Below are 19,345 nucleotides of genomic sequence, written 5' to 3' on the forward strand. Positions count from 1 at the left end.
ATATGTATATATGTATATATAGAGAGTGAGAGAGAGAGAGAGAGAGAGAGAGAGAGAGAGAGAGGAGACAGAGATTAAACACAGTAAATCTTGTATTTCATTCCTTAGGTTGCAAACATTATTTTCTTGAATGTGAACTATTAAGTTACATCCATACTTTCTGTAATATCTCAGATGTCAAAAAATTAAAATCTAATAAAAGAAAGTTGCAGTAGAGTTGTGGGCCAAGGAAATATAAAGAAAACAAAGTTTCAAGGGGAGTCATTGAAAAAATAAAGAACTCAGTCCCAATGGAAAGGAAAAACTTGAATGTCAAAAGAACATGGAAAGGATAGTTTTCCCCCTGTACAAAAAGTAGAAACAGATGTCTGTACAAGAAATTCCTTATTTGTCATATCCCAGAGCCTGCTACCTTCCCACTCTGAGGGACAACTTAGAACCAAATAGCATTCAAAAAAACAAAACACACAAAAAAACGAGTGACACGTTGATGGTTTCTTTATCACTAAATTCCTGCGTTGCTCTGAATTTTGCTAACTATTTGTGATCATTTTCACAAAAAAAAGTGCTTTCTTGCCTTTCATGTCTCATTTTCAACCTTTTACACAACTGCTTTCAAACCAGAGCCTAGGACAAAGCAACCATACCAAAAAGGCTGACTTACCACAATGTATTTTTTTGGTTTGTTTACAAATGTCATCATAAGCTATAGGAAGCTTGTGGTCAGGGTCATATACTAACAAGTAATCAATGAATAAATTATAACTTATAGAAAGGAGAAGCCAAAAACCTGAAACAGAGCTAAGTAATAAAGATTCAGATGCTTAACCAAAGACTAGGCTTTAGAAATGCCTGTTGAGATTCACATGTGAAGTCCATAGCCTATGTAGAAACCTTCACAACTGAGGCTATAAGAGTTTGACTATGAGTTTGTTGGCTTACATAAAGCACAAATAGCATCACCACCAAATATGATGGATTTAAACTGTACCGAAAATGCAATAAAGAAACACAGAAACATACTAATCATAAGCATGTCACGGCCAGGTAACCAGTATTTATAATAAAATAATTCAAAGCTTTCCTACATTGATTTGTAATAGGAATAGGGAGGTGTACAAAAGGGTATGACTAAAACCTCATTGGAAAAATAGCTTTTGCTGTCCAAGAATCTGAGAAGGATAGATAAGAGTATCCACAACCTGTGACTGACACTGAATCAATAGAATTCAGCAAGGTAGGAGGTTTTGTGTACTTATGTGAACATGAGCTGTCATACAGAAAGGGCCTGTGGGGCAAAGTGTGGAAGATGGCAACCTGTTTATGTCAGAAAAAAAAGAGGCCTTCAGTTCAACAAACTAATAGGCCCTGAGTGGTGACAAAAACTAGGACATACATATCTTGTGCATGTAAGCCTCAAAGGAGACCTCAGCCATGGCTGAAATCTTGGTTTTAGCATCATAAATCACCTAAGCAGAGAAGCAGTGGACCCATTCTATGATTGGACTGATAACTCTTACAAACTAGGAAATAATACATGTGTGTTGATACTAACCATAATGTTTGTGATATTGTTGTTAAAAAAAAAAAGAAGAAACACTCAGTCAATGATGTATAAGAATGTGCCATATTCTCAACTATGATGTCACATAGCAGTTTGGGAAGAACTCTGGGACCAAAAATAAAGACCAAATATGAGATACTGCTTTTTGGAAAATGAAATTATAAACAATAGTAATTAAATGGAAGTGTGGTAAGATAAACATAGAGTAAGAACTTTAACCACCATTAAACCAGTGGAACAGTAACCATTTGTTCTGATCAGGGACACCAACTAATCAATTACATCCTAAACCTAAGAAGATGATAAAGTATGTGGATGCTCAGAGAACTGCAAAGCACCATGTGGACCAAGAAACAGAGCCACAGTTAAATAGCAATCATAGGTAATGTCTTGGCCCTTAGCTACAATACATGGAAATGTTTTAAATGCTACATGCCCTGCAAATTATTACAGCCACTAATATACCTTTTGCTTTGAATGCCATTTTAAACTGAAAGAGATTCAGATAGTAAGGGGTAAAATGTCAAACCCCATTGTTTGAAAATCCATGATGGTAACATCAGCCTGATTTTCAGGCTGAAGATTTAAGACTGGCTACTTTAAGGCAACACTAAATAAAAAATTACCAAGTATATTCTTATATTCTTCAAGCACCTCTAAGCACACCTTGAATCTTACATTGCTAAATTCTCCCTTCTTTGTTTGACTTCTGAAGTGATCAAAGTCTAGTAGTAAGTGAACATCTGTTGACAAAGCCACTAAATCAAGCAAAATCATAGAATTAACAAACAAGGCCTTTCTGGTCACAGAAAATGGAAAGCCTAAAGTGACAGGTTGTTCCTTAACAACTAATGCTTATCTCTATGGTTCAAAATACCCTTTCTTACCACTGTTGATACCAGATTAAAACGGGTAATATGGAATCTTTGATCTGTCTTCTGATGAAGTGTCCTCCATTGGGCGGATGTGACACAGAAGCTCACGTTCAGTGTGGAAAACAATCACACACCTTCAAACTAATCCACCTGATACAGAGTTACACGAGATGCTGATTGCAAGTATTTGCTGGAATACTTAGACACATAGAGAAATGAATGATTCTACAATCATTTTTTAAAATTAGTTTTGTGAATCAGTCATTAAGTCCATTCAGTCATGCTAACCCTAGTTTATGGACACATGAAGAGACATCATGTGGTTATTTAAATCATGGGTCTGGAGAGGTGGTTTATGTTAAATATTTGCCATGAAAACAAGAAGATCCAAGTTAAAATCCACAGGATTCACCTGAAAAAAAAATTAAATGAATTCTAGTCCAAAGAGTCATGGGATTATATTTAATATTTCATAATGTAACATTAAACAGCTTTTCAGAGGATGTTTCCCTTGATGTCTATGTAACTGAAATATCATAATATATGTTACAATGGTCTTTTGGGTACTTTGAAAGTGTAAAGATTGCAGGCTATCATTTGTTCCAGGCTAGGTGGCACTGGAAGGCAGGCACAGTTATGAGGAAACATTTAGTAAAAGTGTTTTCATTTGGCTTATACTAAATTACCTGCAGTTTGTAGAATATATTCATTTTCAAAATGGTATAGTGCCAACAGTCTACTCTAGGTGTACAAGGAATCAATATTAATTAACTTAAATCTATACATGCACATATTTATATCCAGTTTACTCATCTTTTAATCTTTTTGATTATGCTGAAGACAGCATGCCAATTCTACTATAGTTTACATGCACAGTGTTTCTGATACCTTCTAGTATCCCCTTATACATTAAAGAATCATAAGGCTTGCTATAGTAGCTTTAGTCAGCAGTAATGCCTATAATAAGATGCTGACTATTTTACATGCACATAGATCTCATATCACACTATTTGTCTGGGAAATTTTGCAAATGCTATTGCTAGGGGGATAAAGTTTCTTCCTAAAATCTTAATGTAAATCATATCTGAATGTATATTTTCCTTTACATGATGTGGCTCATGTTAGTTAGTGGTATCCTTGATGCCAGGCATAAATCCTGAAAGTAGATCTCATGGGACAAAAGGTGGATTCAGTGTTCTCTCTAAGGGAGCTTTCAGGGATTTGCAAGAAGGCCTGCGGACTCCAGAGAATAGACTGTTAACCATCGTATATCTGCAAACATGCATTTGACTCCGTGGTTTCATTGCCTAGTTGCTCAATCTATATTTATAATATATATCTGGCTATAAAAATTGAAGAAAACAGAACAATAGGTTCTGGAACAATAACAAAAGGAAACTTGAATAAAGGCAGAAGAGGTAAGTACTATTTATCTTTTAAAAGAAGTAATAGTTTTATTTTGGTGAATTTCTCTAGGAAAACTGTGAGGTGTTTTTGAAGTATATTAAAAACCTGTATACTATAACAAGGGCATGGATAGATGAACTTATCATTTGTTTTATGAAGACAGTGTTGGACCTTAGCATGGGTATTCCTACTGAGCAATATTTAGTTATGTAATAAAGCCCTACCCAAGAGAAATATTATAAAAGTCATTGTTCACAGCAAGGAGAGAAAAAAAGTTTGTTGATGGTGCCAATTAACATGATAAAGAAATAAAACAAAAAAGTATAAGAAACCAGACATAAAAGCATTCATATTCATGAGTCTATCTGAAGCACAAAGCAGACTAAACATATCTACACTAGTAGAGCGAGAAGATGGCTGTTATTAAAAGAAGAGACAATGTGTTCATGTACAGTGTAAGAAAAGAATTTCAAGATTGGTACCATTCTGACTTTATTTTGATGCTAATCTCACAAACCTGTTTAGCTTTTGGTATGAAGATAGATTTATTTGACTGTACTGACATAATACAAGAGTGAAGAATTTAAAGTATATTTAGAGTCAAAAGAAGGAAAGGAAGAAAAGAAAATGTCAAAAAAAAAGCTGAAGAAGAGCAAGAGGCACAGTCAAGGCTATTAATATTTACAAATTTTCAGTGAAGAGTAGCAATTGTGCTAAGTCAGAAGAAGGAGAGAATCACTATGTTTGCACATAGCTCTCCTTCACTGCAGAAGCACCACCCAACAGAACAAGGACCTCACAGAACATTTGTCCAGAAGATATTTCTGTACAAACAGCTATGAAGTCAAACACTGGCCCTATTCTTTTATTTAATTTTGACAATATAAGGTGTTACTGTGCATAAACGTGTTAGAGATGTTGGATATTTTTACAGTGTCCCCTAATAGCATCAGAAAATCTAAAAATTATACAGAAATAGGTGTTTAAAAATATCTTAGATATAGAAGAAAAGTGAATCTTGGTTGACTATCATTATTCAGAATATTCTTTTCAAGGTGAGGAAAAAACACTAAAGGCATATTCAGGAATGACTACTTCCCTTGTTTTCAGTATCTATCACCTAGTTCTGTCTTTCATGGTAATTTCTTAATAAAAAAAAGCACAGAACATGGTAGTTTATTTTACCTCCATTAATAAGATCTTTGAATGTAAAATCAAAGTGGACTTAAGACTGGAATTTTAGACTGCATGAAAAACTGAGAATTTTCTTTCTTTGAGTCTCATTTTCCCAACTCAAGGACAGGCATATTCCTTAGAATAGCCCACTGGGAAGGATATATTACCCTCCCCTCTTTTTATTTTGTATTATTTCAGCTCCATAGCTAAGACTGGCAACAAAGTCACATTTCTTCTGCCTCAGTACTAGTAGACAACATAAGGAGGCCATCGTCCCAGGTTAAAAGCAAATACTATTGATCTGCTAAAGGAACATAATAGTCACATGACACCTAATATCATTTTGCTATACCCATAGATCAGTTTCTCATTCAAGCATCATCAGAAAGGATTTCTTCTGAAGTAGATGGGAGCTAATATAGACTCATACTTGGACGAAGTGCAGAAAATGAGAGACTTTAAAACACACAATCCTATATGGGTTGTGTTCATCAAATTTTTCTCCACAGGAGTCAAGGAGCTATGTGGAAGAGGATCCAAGGTATGTTTTACTTTTTCTAAATTAAATTTTATTTATTTATATTTATTTATTTACTTTACATCAGGCTCACTTACCCCGTCCTAGGCACTTACCCCCTCCCCCACAATCCTTCCACCATTTTCCCTCCCTTTCTCCTCTGAGCAGGTGATGACCACTGGGTATCCCTCCACCCTGGCAATTCAAGTCTCTGCTCGGCTAAGCACTTCCTCTTCCACTGACAAAGAAGCCCAACTAGAAGAACATATCTCATGTACAGGCAATAGCTTTTGGGATAGATCCCCCAAAGGGGTTAGGAACTGCACAGGAAGCCTAATAGAGTCAAATAACATGGAACCTTGGGGAAGTCTCAGAAACAGAACCACTAACCAAAAAAATATACAGAAGCTGGACCTAGGCCTCCCAGCTCATATGTAACAGATGTGCAGTTTGGTTTTCATGTGGGTCCCGAACAACTGGAATGGAGACTATCCCAAGGGCTCCAAGATATTTCTAAGATCTAGAGGGAACTTACAGTAACAACCCAGAAGAGCTGGCATACATATAGACTCAAATATTGTGGTAGCATGCAGAGGGCCTGGAAAATTTCAAACTGGAATGGGTTCCATGGAAGCAAGCATGAAATTCTATCTATTACCCAGAAGGTATCTCCAATTGACAACCACTCTCAAAGAAAACACTTAGTTTGTCCACGGGATTCTCCCTGAGTGTACAACAGCTCTCAAGGGCAGGTTTCACATCTAGCAGTAAATGTTCAACATAAAAGAATCCAAAAGTTATTTTTGAAGATATTTTGTCTCATATTACCATGTTTGGGCATTTTATAGCAGATTCATCTTTTTCTTATATATTATGGCTTCCAATTGCTATGTGTACAAGGGTTTTGTTTGTGTGTGTGTGTGCATGTGTGAGTATAAATGTGTGTGTCTCCTTGTGTATACATTTTACATGCTCATTGTTTTTCATGTTTGTCTTGTTATATTATTATATTTTGTCTTTTTAGTTACTTATTTGCTTGAGAGAGAGAGAGAAGGAGAGACAGAGAGAATATACAATTGAAGGGTAAATGGGTGAAGAGGATGAAGAGAATCTGGGAGGAAAGGAGGTCACAAAACCATTATCAGAATATAGTGAATTAGGAAAAAAAACACTTTTCCAATAAAATAATTTCCAGTATTATGCCATTAAGAAACTGAATATGGCTGGGCTGTAGTGGCACACGCCTTTAATCCCAGCACTTGGGAGGCAGAGGCAGGCAGATTTCTGAGTTGTAGGCCAGACTGGTCTACAGAGTGAGTACCAGGACAGCCAGGGCTACACAGAGAAACCCTGTCTTAAAAAACCAAAATAAGTAAATAAATAAATAAATAAATAAATAAGAAACTGAATATGTTAAACATAAATATAACACCATTACAAAAATAGTAAAAAGTAAAGTTACCAAAAATCCACTAGCAGAAAATAACAATCCATTGAATGTTTACAGGGGCAAGAAGTCTCATGCCCCTTGGTATAAATAAAGAAGCTGCAACCACATTCGAAGGCTTTTTTGAAATCTCTCACAAAGACCAGTATCATCTTACCACATGATCCAGTACTCATATACCAAAGAATGAGTTGGGAATTTATATGTAAACAAAAATTAATGGAAATATGCTGTGGCAGAACCGTCCCCTAATGAACAAAGATTTCAAGGGACCAATCACTGGGCAAGGAGTAGGCAGGACTTGGGGGTTGTAGAGGGGAAGAGGAGAGACCGAAAACGATGTCTTACTTTTGGAGAGGGAGAGCTTGTAGGACAAAATGTAGCTAACAAGAGGCCCCTGGTTTATGTTGCAGATCTGTGCAATGGGAAGAGTTATATTTAGTATAACTTAGAAAATTAGGATACTAGTCGCTATGCCCAGCGATTGAGTTACCTGTTGATTCTGAGCTAAGTTTGTGTGGTGTTTTCCTTCATGCAGTGACTCAGCAGGTTTCCAGAGAGAATGGCATGGTGGCAAAGCATAGGTTTAAAAGAAGTGCATTCCTAAAGGCCATGGGAATTTGGTAGCGTAGGTCAAGCTTGATAACTACCTGCCAACGGGAACTTAGCAAGCTAGTTGGAGAGATTTCAGAGATCTAGATCAGAGAGTCTCTATGAGATGAGAACAGGCTGGGCGGCCCGCCAGTGCCCTGCAGGCAGAGCATGGATTGTTTTTTAATATTTCACCCTACAATATACTTATAAACAAAAATGACTACATATATGTTTATAATAGGTTCAGTTGTTCTGTTCTGTCAGCATCACAAAAGACCTGGAAGTAATTTCATTGTCCCTCAAAGTTAACTAAGAACTACACTAAGAGACACCATGGAAGACAATTTGTTCACAAAAAGCAACAAATCATCTGGCCAAGTAAAATAATGATTGAACCTTAAATTTACTAAGTAAGATGTTCACATCAAAATGATTCCTCAAACAAGACAGTGTAGGGAATCTCAAACTTTATGTAGTGGACAGATGAACATAGACAGTAATGAAGTTCATTTTCAGTTCTCTGGCTCTGTTTTCTCAATTGCAAAGATAAAAGAAAAAGCTGTAGAAGTTTCCAAATTTAAGATGTTTAGAATAGAGTTGGCTATCTCTACTTAATATTATCATTGCCTTATAGAATAGTTACTTCATCATGGCCTTAAACTGATAGCCTGCTTAGGATTTTAGAAACATTATAAACATTTCAATTTTTATTAATTTTTTAAAAAGTTTTCTATTTTTTCTTTATATATGTGTATGAATGCACAAAAATGTGTATACCACACATGTGCCTAGCATCTGCAGTGGACAGGAGGGGCATTTAATCTCTTTGAACTGGGTTTCAGATAGTTGAGAACCATCCTATGGGTGCTAGTAGCCAAATCAAGGTTCTTTGCAAATGCTTTTCACTGCCAAGCCATCTTTCCAACCCCAAAGCCTTTAACTTTATTTGTTGATCTCCCTCGGTGACCTCAATGTCTTTTCTGAACTCTGCCTACACTCGTTGTTTGTAAAGAATCACAATGGGCATACAATGATGAGCTCAGAAGGGTCTGACATGGATATAAAGGCTCCTCTTGTTGTACTTCTAACAAAATGAAACTGAATAAAATCCTCTTCAGTAATGGCACAAGTGTGATTCTGCTGGCTGTGAAGCTGAGTCCAGAAACAAAAGATGCAACTCCATCCTGGCAGAATGAGAAAAGCATCTGAGTGCATACATTATCCAGAATCCATATGCTCTCACTCACAGCCTTGTGTAGTAACTATATTCTGTCTTTTGTCAAGATAACTAATTACATGATAAGAAGACATGTAGCATATTTTCAATCTCTTTCTCCATAGGTCTACATAGATGTTTTTATTATTCATTCATTTACCGGCTTAAATATCTCCTTTACTATTCTTATCTATTAACCTGTGTATTTATCTTTGCTTGTTACATCCTGCCACATAAACCAAAAATGTTATTTTTCTACATGAAATTTCTAAGAGAGAAGATAACAAAATTATGTAACAAAACTATCAAAGTATGAATGCTAATCAAACAAAGAATAAAAACACTTGGACCTAAACATTTGTACCAAAATTGAATATTAAATTTAAAGAAATAATGCCTACTTATATTCATACAGATTCTCTAAAACCTCCATTACTTTGAGAGGCAAGGCTTCTGGGAGAGTATGTCAAAAATATATTGACAATGGTGTCTGATACTCATTTTCAGCCAAGATTTCAGAATTTCACAGATGTATGCTTTCCTGCTGCCCTGACATGCAGCTGACTCATTTTCCTCCCAGACAAATTTGGGAAAAGCTGACTCTTTGAGCTGTCCTTCTCCAAATCCTCTTAATTCATGAATTTTTAGAGCCCCTTTGGAACAAAGAAAAATAATCCCGAAATACACTGAGTGTTCATGCCAATTCACTGAGCTCTAGACACACATGCATCCTGAATACCCTTTGTAGAATCAAACACATAATATATCTTGTAATACTAATTGCTATGTAAAGGCAAAGTGGCAAAGCTAAGTTTACAGAGATGAGTTAATGGTTAAGAGCATCCCCTGTCTTTCAGAGAAGGGTTCAGCTCCCATAATCCATAGTTAGAGGATCTGATGTCTTCTTCTGTGAGCATGGAGCATACAAACATACGATCACATAAATGCACACATAGAATTTTTTAAATAAAATTAAACAAAAGAAATCCAATAGAACATCAGATTTATAGACTGTTTGCGTAGAACCCCACCCTCCTCCCCATGTAGTAAACTTTTTTGGAAATATGATACTGTGGTAAATATAGGTTTCCTTGTTTCATTATTCCACGTACCAACAATTCAGTAGTTGTCTCCTCTCAAAAGGCTCAGAGAGGACCTAGATGAAGTTTTGGCTCTAGAAGAATTTTTTAAGTACTTTAAATTTTAGTGCAACTTTGGTAATTTAACATTTCAAGAACCACTGTGATACTGAATCAAATTTTTATGTCTCAGGGTGGTACAGAGGCAACATTAAGATAACTCCAATTTACAAGCATTCTATCAAGCAAGCAGAGCACCAAGGGGAGGAAGAAAATTAAAGAAAAACAAAAATAATTATATCCATTAGCTACTTCTCTGTATGGACTTAGAAACCAAGTTTTACTTGCTACCTAGAGAGATTGACCTGATTGTACAGCTCATGTAGGGTTATGTCATCAGTGTTGCCTTCACATGGATTTTGTTAATACTGAGTCAAATCTTTAATTTTGTTTTAATCTTCTAAAACACTAAGTGAAATTACAGTAGAACTGTGAACAGGGAAAGAGGCTTCCAAACCAAAGGAAGACAGTAAATCTTCCAAGGGAACTCAGAGTTCACTATAGAGACACACAGGGATTCAAAATCTGTTTTCTATAGATTTAATTTTTGGAAATCGTATACATATTTATAAATATGTTTTGTACCATATTTTCTTACCTAGGACATATGTAATATAAGCATTTTGTTTTGAGTATTAACACTTAGAAAATCAAACGAAGAATCAACATGGTTTTTTGTTATTATGCCATTCTTAGGAAATTTTATTGGACAGTTAGTGCAAATTTACCTATTTAAAAACTTGCAAAGACAATTAATAAAGGGGGGAAAACCCTACTAAAACCAGCTAACATCCCATGGATTATACCTTGAAACAAAATTGTATGTAAAGCTTTTGACACAGAACTAGAATTAATTGATGAATTGTAGTTATATCAGGGCTGTTTTCAAAGTGACAGGAAAGCAATTTTTCTATGAAATGCAGAATGAAAATCCCTAAATGCATCCTGCTGTGTATGATTACATATTATGGACTGAGGTTTAGACCATGGACTTTAAAATCTAAAAAAGGTTTCTGTGGGAGTTTAACGATGTAAGAGGTAAGAAAAATAATAAGAATTCCACAGATAACATAAAGGATGAATTGTTTGCTTCTACCCAGTAATTTTTTGTTTTGTTTTGTTTTAAAAAAAATCTTGTCACGTTACAATTGAGGCAGTCCTGAAAGCATATAAGTACAAAAAATGATGACTCAAGATATTCCTATTACAAAATTTACATACATAAACAATCTTTATAATCTCATCTTTATTTTTTTCACCAAGCTTGGTTTCATCCACCATGGAGAAATAGCTTAATACCTCTTGAAAGACTAGCATGCTTTAAGAGAAGTGCTATGAATGACATACACATTATTCTGATGAGCTCTAAACCTTAGACCACTGTGGGAGAGCTACGAAAACAGAAGAAAATTAGAAATTAACATTGGATTCCGTATGTTTAAATTATACTTTATGTGTGCGTGCATATATGTTTGCAGGTACACATGTGGATTTTGAAGAATTTGCTTGCAATTTCACTCTCTTCCCCAGCTTCTGCCTTTCAGTGTGGTTGTGTGTGTGTGTGTGTGTGTGTGTGTGTGTGTGAGTGTGTGTGTGTGAGTGTGTGTGTGTGTGTGTGTGTGTGTGTGTGTACAGGTATTATGACATCTTCACATCCTCACATCCTTAATGAAGATTTAGCTTCTTTATGCAGAATAGAAATGGAATGTTCACTCTGTCCTGAGGTTTTGAAACTACAGCTGTTTTTGCCATTCACATCAGGTACACCAGCTGGATATCTTTTGAAATTGTTTATTTCATTCCTCATGATTTTCTGCCCATGTTTTCCTAAAGAATTTCAATTTTGCTCATATCTCTGAATCAAAGCTGGCAAAAAAATATAATCAGATCCACCAAGATATGTTTTCCCCCTTTTCACTTTGCATCATTCCTTTAGAAAACAATGCTGCCAGATTCTTAAAAAGATTGCTCAAAGAGAGTAAAAGAGATCACAAAAGTGAGCTACACACTCCTGATTATAAAAATAAGGGCAGAAGCTTTCCACAGTTTGTCAGGACACAGCATCCTTTGATCTTTTGAGCATGTAATGTTCCTTTAATTATATAAAAAAACATGTGAATCTTTTCAGTTATAACTTTGGATACAAATGTCATTTGGGGCTACAACAAGCTATGCTCAGTGAATGGATAACAGCCTAAGCCATGCAAGCTGAGGTCAATACAGTTTGCAATTCACTTTTTAAAAAAGACGAATTCCTCTACTTAGTTGCATGCTGATCTAACATGTACCTTTGCATAGAAACAAAATGTATTTTTATTAAATGTGTTTTTTCTAAGCCCTTCACTGAGTAAACTTGTTATTTGGATGCAGAATTTTTTGAAAGCAATTAATTATATGATCGTTTAAATGTCTGAAATGCAATAAGAGCAGATAATATGAAATAAGAAAAATCATGTTAATATTTTAAAGGCCAAAATAACAATATAAGACCAACTAAATTCAGAACTTGTCAAATGCATTAAACATTTTGCATTAAATCTATTTTTGTATTTTTTTCTTTTTATGAAAAGTGACTCTCCCCTTTCTTTCTTTCTTTCTTTCTTTCTTTCTTTCTTTCTTTCTGTTTTTCATCCTTTTGAATTCAAGAAGTTTTCAGAGGTTGTTTGCTGTGTGTAAAGATTTATATAATTTTAATATTGCTATATATCTATTATATAATAACAGTAGAATAGGTATAGGTAGGTACTGATGTATAATTTCTTGCCTTCATTATTATTTCTTCAAACAACAGAATTTCATTCTTGTATAGTTCCAGAATCTGAAATCATAGTGTTTGTAGGCACAGGTTTCTCTGGTTGGTCCTTTCAAGTCTTTTCTAGCTACTTACTACTTAGCTTTTGACAGTACAACTCATGTTTCTGCCTCTACCTGTATATAGCTTTTCCTCAATACATCCATACCTTTGCACAGATTTTACATAATAGTTAGTTGTATTTACATGCAACCCAATGTGATATGAACTTAACAAATAATATACATAAATATTTTCTTTTTATATAAACTTTTTCCTTTAATTTCTGAGTTTTAGGAACACAATTCAACCTTGTACAAATTAGTAATGTGTGTGTGTGTGTGTGTGTGTGTGTGTGTGTGTGTGTATGTGTGTAAACATACATATCCACAAAGAATTCTTCAGATCTTCTTTGGAAACAGCGACTCTCTAACAGCAATTAATGACACTACAATCTAGAGTTCTGACAATAGATTTCTTTGTATAAATTTCTAATTCCCTGACTGAAATAAACCCACAAAATATGTCTCAAAAACTTTGTTGGCCAAAAAAGTAAAAATTGGAGAATAATCAGGATAAGCTTCAAGATCATATCTTCTTGCTGAAGATAATTGAAGCATTAATATAATATATTTAAATAACTATCTAAAGCACAAATCTAAATCACCATATTAGTTTGAGTACATTCATAAGTAAATAAGTAAGAGGAAAAGAATGTGCTACCAATAATGGTACTAGTATGTCACATAATGTCCTAATGTCACCGAAGAAGAGAACTGACAAAAATTCCCTGATTGCATTTCCTCATGGTACTAATTAATTCAGCCATGAAATGTATTGATGTTAAAATTTGGTGTTCACAGTTAAAAATAAAAAAATAGATATACTTGGGATATATCTTCATCAGAGTAATCAAAGTTGTTGTCACCAATAATAATAATAAAAAAATAGGGCACCTCACAGAAGTCATTGTTGCCATATCTTGGAAAGTATTGTCAAAAGACATGTTCTGACAAAGAAATAAGTGACGTTTCAGAATTGCTATAAAATATTTTTCTTAATTGTGAAACATAAAGATCATGTTGAAGAAGAGATGACTGCAGAAAACGTATAGAGTAATGGGGTCTCGTGTGTTTGGCCCTAAAGAGGGCACTAATTAGCACCAACAGGACATGTTTTAGACAGATGGAAGACTCTGTGAGGCCTCTGTATCTAACAGCAAATATATGTCAGTATTCAGTTCCTGAACTCGATGGTGCTGCTATCATAGTATACAATTAAATCTATATGAGGGCTTACATAGTGGATAAGGAGACAAAACATCAACATCATACTCTTTGGTGGCACAGCAAAAATATGTTTTTGATACCTAGCACTTTCTCATAAGACTTAATATAGTGAGCTAAAATAAAAGATAACAATGATCACAAATAAGTGTTTGTGTTCATGTCCTTCTCTTCAAAAGAAGCTCTAAGTCTTTATCATAAAAGGGCAACTTTACAAAGATTCAGTTTATAAATGTAATAGAAGAAAAATAAGTGAACATGATGATACACTAATAATAGTTTTACTACTTTTTTTTCTTTAAACTGAGTCACTGTCCAATTTCATATAGTGTAGTTGCTTTTACTACATCGCACATGGGAAAACCCTGGAAACCCATGGGATGTGATTTTTCTACAAGGCCTATTTTCTAAATTATTTTCTAAACTTTTCAAAAATTAATTTCACCACCAGCAGAAACAAGGTCCACTCCATTCATTTTCCTTTTTTTTTTTTTTTTAGATATTTTCTTTATTTACATGTAAATTTCTCCATTCCCAGTTTCCCCTCCAAAAAAACAAAGAAACAAACAAAAACAACAAAAACAAACCCCTGTTGTCTCCCCCTTCCCCATGCCTGCCACCCCGCTCTCTCCCATTTTCTGGCCCTGGCATTCCCCTACACTGGGGCACAGAACCTTCACAGGGCTGAGATCCTCTCCTCCTACTGATGATTGAATTTGCAAAACTCTACTCTACACATGCTGCCTGAACAATCAGACCCCTCCATGTGCAGTCTTTGGTTGGTGGTTGAGACCCTGGGAACTCTGAGGGTACTAGTTAGTTCATATTGTTGTTCGTCCTAAGGGGCTGCAAACCCCTCAGCTCCATTGGTCCTTTCTGAGACCGGAGCAGCCAGCCGGGAGGCACAGGCCCCACTACTCCCAGGGGAGCCGCAGGGTGGCAGGGACAGGATCCTCTCAGCTTCCGAGTGACAGAGGAGGATCAGCGTCCTTCTCTGCCCCTTCACTGCAAGTGGAGGGCCTACCCCCAGAGAGCACCTTAAGCCAGAGACTCGGGCGAGATCCGCCATTTTCTCTCAGGTGAGTTTCTGAGACCAGAGCAGCCAGTTGGGAGGCACAGGCCCCATGACTCCCAGGGAAGCCGCAGGGCAGCACTTCAGCTCTTGCCATTCACCACAGGGTTCTTTATAGATGTTTATTGTTATTTGAATTCCTGTATGCTGTATTAGTCTTACATTTTTAAAGTACTTACATTTCTATCTTGGTAACTGTAATATCTCACTCCAAACTTTTTTTTTTGCAACTTTCCTGACACGTCTTTTATTTAATTTGCAAAGTATGCTGACCTCAAAAGCCTTCTCACCTTAGAAGAGCATTAACTATGTTCAATTTGCAGCATAATCATTGGTGTCATATAAACAAAATTCTCTAGAGATATTATTAGAGATCAGTAGAGCATGATGGCTGACCCACTGGAGGTGGCAGCATCAGATGTTTAAACTTAAATACCCTCTCCTTACTTTAATATTTGGCTTTATAATAGTGATTATTATCCTGGTTTTAATTAAAATTAATAAAGACTAGTAAAATTTATCTCTGTACTGAAATCACAGTACCCTTACAGATCTTAGAAGGATTTAACACACACAATATTCAGGGGTAACATTTTAATGCATATTTTTCCCTATTAGAGCCTTACTCGGTTGTAAGATAGTGAAAATAATATGTAGTGTTAATCAGTTATTCTCATGCTGTGGCCCTCAACCTCTTTGGGGGAAGTGGTCAAACGACCTTTAAAGGTGTTGCATGTAAATATCTACATATCAGATATTTACATTGTGATTCATAAATGCAGCAAAATTATAGTTGTGAAGTAGCAAGTAAATGATTTTATATTTTATGGTTGGAATTATCACAGCATGAGGAAAAGTATTAATGGGTCATAGCAGTAGGATGCTTAAGAACCACTATTTAGTATTTTGTAGCTTCCTAGACAATAATGAAACAATATCTCACAATCCAAATTCTACCTGCTATCAAGTTCCTTTTACACCCTTTGGCTTTTGGTTTGTTTGTTTTGTTCCTTTAAAGAAATTAATTTCAGTTATCACTTGAAGGTCTAAAATAATTGTCATTGAACAAGTTTTAATTGACCAACATTTTCTCCATGCTTTCAATAATTTATTAAATGATATTGTTACAGGTAAATCTTGATTGTAAAGAAACTTGTTTTTATTGGTCATCAGTTCTATTTTGGGCCACATAGTTAGCAGTTTGATGGTTAACATTCCCTAAGCATAATTCTGGCTAAGGCTTCCTATATACCCAAGGCTTATGAAGTGTTCCTAACTTAGGAGATGTAACACTTTCACAATTGGAAACCAGATTTGGAACTTACTAACTTCAGAGTCAATTTATAAAGCAAATAGAAAGTTTATTGCACCTCACTCCAGATTTAGACTAACATTTACAGTTTAAAACTGGCTACCTCAAGACACAATAACATTAAACTATACACTGACTATTTGAAGTAAAAACTATGGGCAAATCTTAACTTAAAAATAACTTCAGTTTCCACTGTTAAAATAAGTCAGACATGAATATCTTTATACAACTTTGCTATAGAAAAATATTGTCATGAATTTTGAAATTCTCTGTGGAATATAAAGGAACAATGTTTCCAGCTTCCAATTCAGATATTTCTAAATTAATTTGGCTGCCATTTGGGCAAATATATACGTGCGTTTTATCTTGACAGCTTGTCAACTGGCAAGTAATTCTCAAGCATCACATTTGTTTCCATTAAGTATTGGTAAATTTCTCAATTATAGTTTTATTTTTTACTCTCTGCTCAATGAAATAGTCAGTTCTTACTGGCAATCCTTATTGCATATGGGGATAGTGCTAGCATTTGTGAAATAGCAAAAGAAGAAGAATGAAAGAAGAAAGGAAGTGAGGGAAGAGACCCTATGAAAGAGAACAGTGGTAATCAGGAGAGAAAGAAGATAGTAGTGGACCTCTATCCTGATATTCCCCTTCATGAAAAGTGAAGGTAGTAATTTACACTTGGCAATAAAATAGCGTAGCTGCCTCTGCTTACATTAACCAGAGAAGAGAGCATCCAACAATAAGCAGACACCCACAGCCTAAAGTCAATATAAATAGGAACATACAACGGTAAGGTGAGGAGTGCATTACTATAGATAATTTCACCACCACTAAACAACCAAGAATCATACAAGAATTCCTTTCAAGCATTCCTTTACTCCGTATTTGAGCATTGAAGTCATTAATTGATCACCATAGCTATGAATAGGACTGTCAATTTAACCTGTCAATATTTCACAATCAACCCCTGAATAAAGAATGGAATCTAGACTCAAATCTTTACTTAAGGGAGAGGAAGTAACATGGGGCAGTCACAGTTTTCTTGTTCACCATTTGTACAAAATCAAACATGCTCTGTGTACACAAGGTGCTAATAATTCCATTTTTCTAATCTGCCTTAAAAATCTAAATAAAAAGACAAATTGGGTAAGGACTAGACCAAACAAGATCCAAAAGAAAGTATAGTCCTATAGGATTTCTTACTTCCTGCCTGTGCTTCAGAATTTAAAAGCTGTGCAAAGATGGAGAGGTTTCTACTTGCTTGTGTACTTCATTTTTATGGTGGTGCTGATGGAGTAGTGGTACATTATGGCTAGGAGTTCATAAAAGTTTCTCCAAGCAACCATGTCATTTTGGATGTCTATAGAGCAACGATTCAGTTTTGATGAGCAGAAAAAATAAATAAAAATAGAATTCCTCTCACAAGAAGTAGATAAAATGGAATCCTGCCAGGAGAAATATATGAGTAAGATATGAAGAACTGAAATCAGTTCTGATTTGCTGTTGAAATGGGTGTTTCAGCTGCAGTTTTATTATAGGCTGCACAGGAACAGGATATTGAATGAAAATAAAGCCATCAAAAAAAATCACTGGCTAAGAAGTCTGGACAGCTTTACTCAATGAAAAAATAAACAAACTATAGAATACATGGAAGATTTTCCCATTGTACATGCAAACGTTAATTAACACGGTTAGAATATTAAAGTATACAATTAGGCAGACTACTGAGATTAATCCATTGGATCACACTGGGGTTTGATCTAGAACTACTCAATCTAAGGGTGTAGTTAGATGACTCATGAGATTTCACTAGAGAATGCCAATGCCTAAATAGAGTATTTATACCACATGACTCCTACAAAGACACCAGAATCATGAAGAAGAGGAAGCAAAAAGATTTTAAAAACCAAAGGTGGTCCATGCTTAGACCAAAGAACTGGTCCCTCCTGGCTATAGCTGGAGAGATGCACATGTGAACTCAGAGTCGCTGTGATGCTGTATACAATACCCGTGCAAGTCTAAACTCAGTCAACTCACAGCATGACGATGGAACACAGACATGAAGCTCAACCTTTCCATGAGCTCATATTGGCATTTCTTGACTGCATGATGAGGGAGGGTCAGTTTTCTTTAAATTATCCCTGGATAAGTCAATAATGTTCAAATGAAAGGCCACAGATCCAAGAATATTTAGACAGTATACTTTGATGAAGAAAAGAAAAAAATAAAATAACAAAATCACAGCTAGGTGGAAGTGAAAGGGATGGGCAAGGGGGAAAGATGAGTGAGAGTTACCAAAGCATTTGGTACAAAATTCTTAAATAATTAATAAACAACTTACACCTTCCATTACAGTCAGCCACATCTATATAAGAACAAACTGCCGCAAATTTTGAAAGAAAAGGAAAACTTGACCATTGTCTTTCAGGTTTTATGTGGGTTTCAATGTGAAGGACACAGAAAATTGTGGAAGTCTGAGTCAGAGACATCTAAAGAGTCGTGATGATGTTGGTTTTTAACATTGTGTTTGGTTTTCTTTGGGACTACTGGTTGAAAACCTGTGAGCATGTAAGCTACTGCCTTGAGCAGGCAGATGAAGCAGTAGATTCTTTGGTTCGAAGCACTTATTTCTGTATAATATTTTTCGGATTTTTTTTCCATTTTCTGTCTTGTCATTTTTACCTTCTCTAGTTTATCAGGCCTGGTTGGTTACCATATATCTTTAAATGCAATATGAAGTAGCCTAATCTGCATATTGCATGTGCAAAACTGACTTCTGTAATGCTGCATTCTGAATTTTGGACCCTTCCTCCTGACTTGTGAGGGAAGAAAGAGATCTAAAAACTCTCCCTTTTTTATTTTCTTTTATATTTTCCTGTATTTTTATTAGATATTTTCTTTATTTACATGTTATATGATTTCTTCTTTCCCAGTTTCCCCGCCAAA

At 35.4% G+C, this 19,345-nt stretch overlaps 1 protein-coding gene across 7 annotated transcripts in view; it reads right to left on the reverse strand.

The window, feature by feature from the left end:
* The window catches only part of Cdh8 (cadherin 8), a 377,695-nt gene that overhangs the window by 213,189 nt on the left and 145,161 nt on the right, over positions 1-19,345 (reverse strand). The gene's annotated exons all lie outside the window — the stretch shown is intronic.

The sequence above is a fragment of the Mastomys coucha genome, unplaced genomic scaffold (assembly GCF_008632895.1).
Source record: "Mastomys coucha isolate ucsf_1 unplaced genomic scaffold, UCSF_Mcou_1 pScaffold22, whole genome shotgun sequence".
Lineage (NCBI taxonomy): Eukaryota > Metazoa > Chordata > Mammalia > Rodentia > Muridae > Mastomys > Mastomys coucha.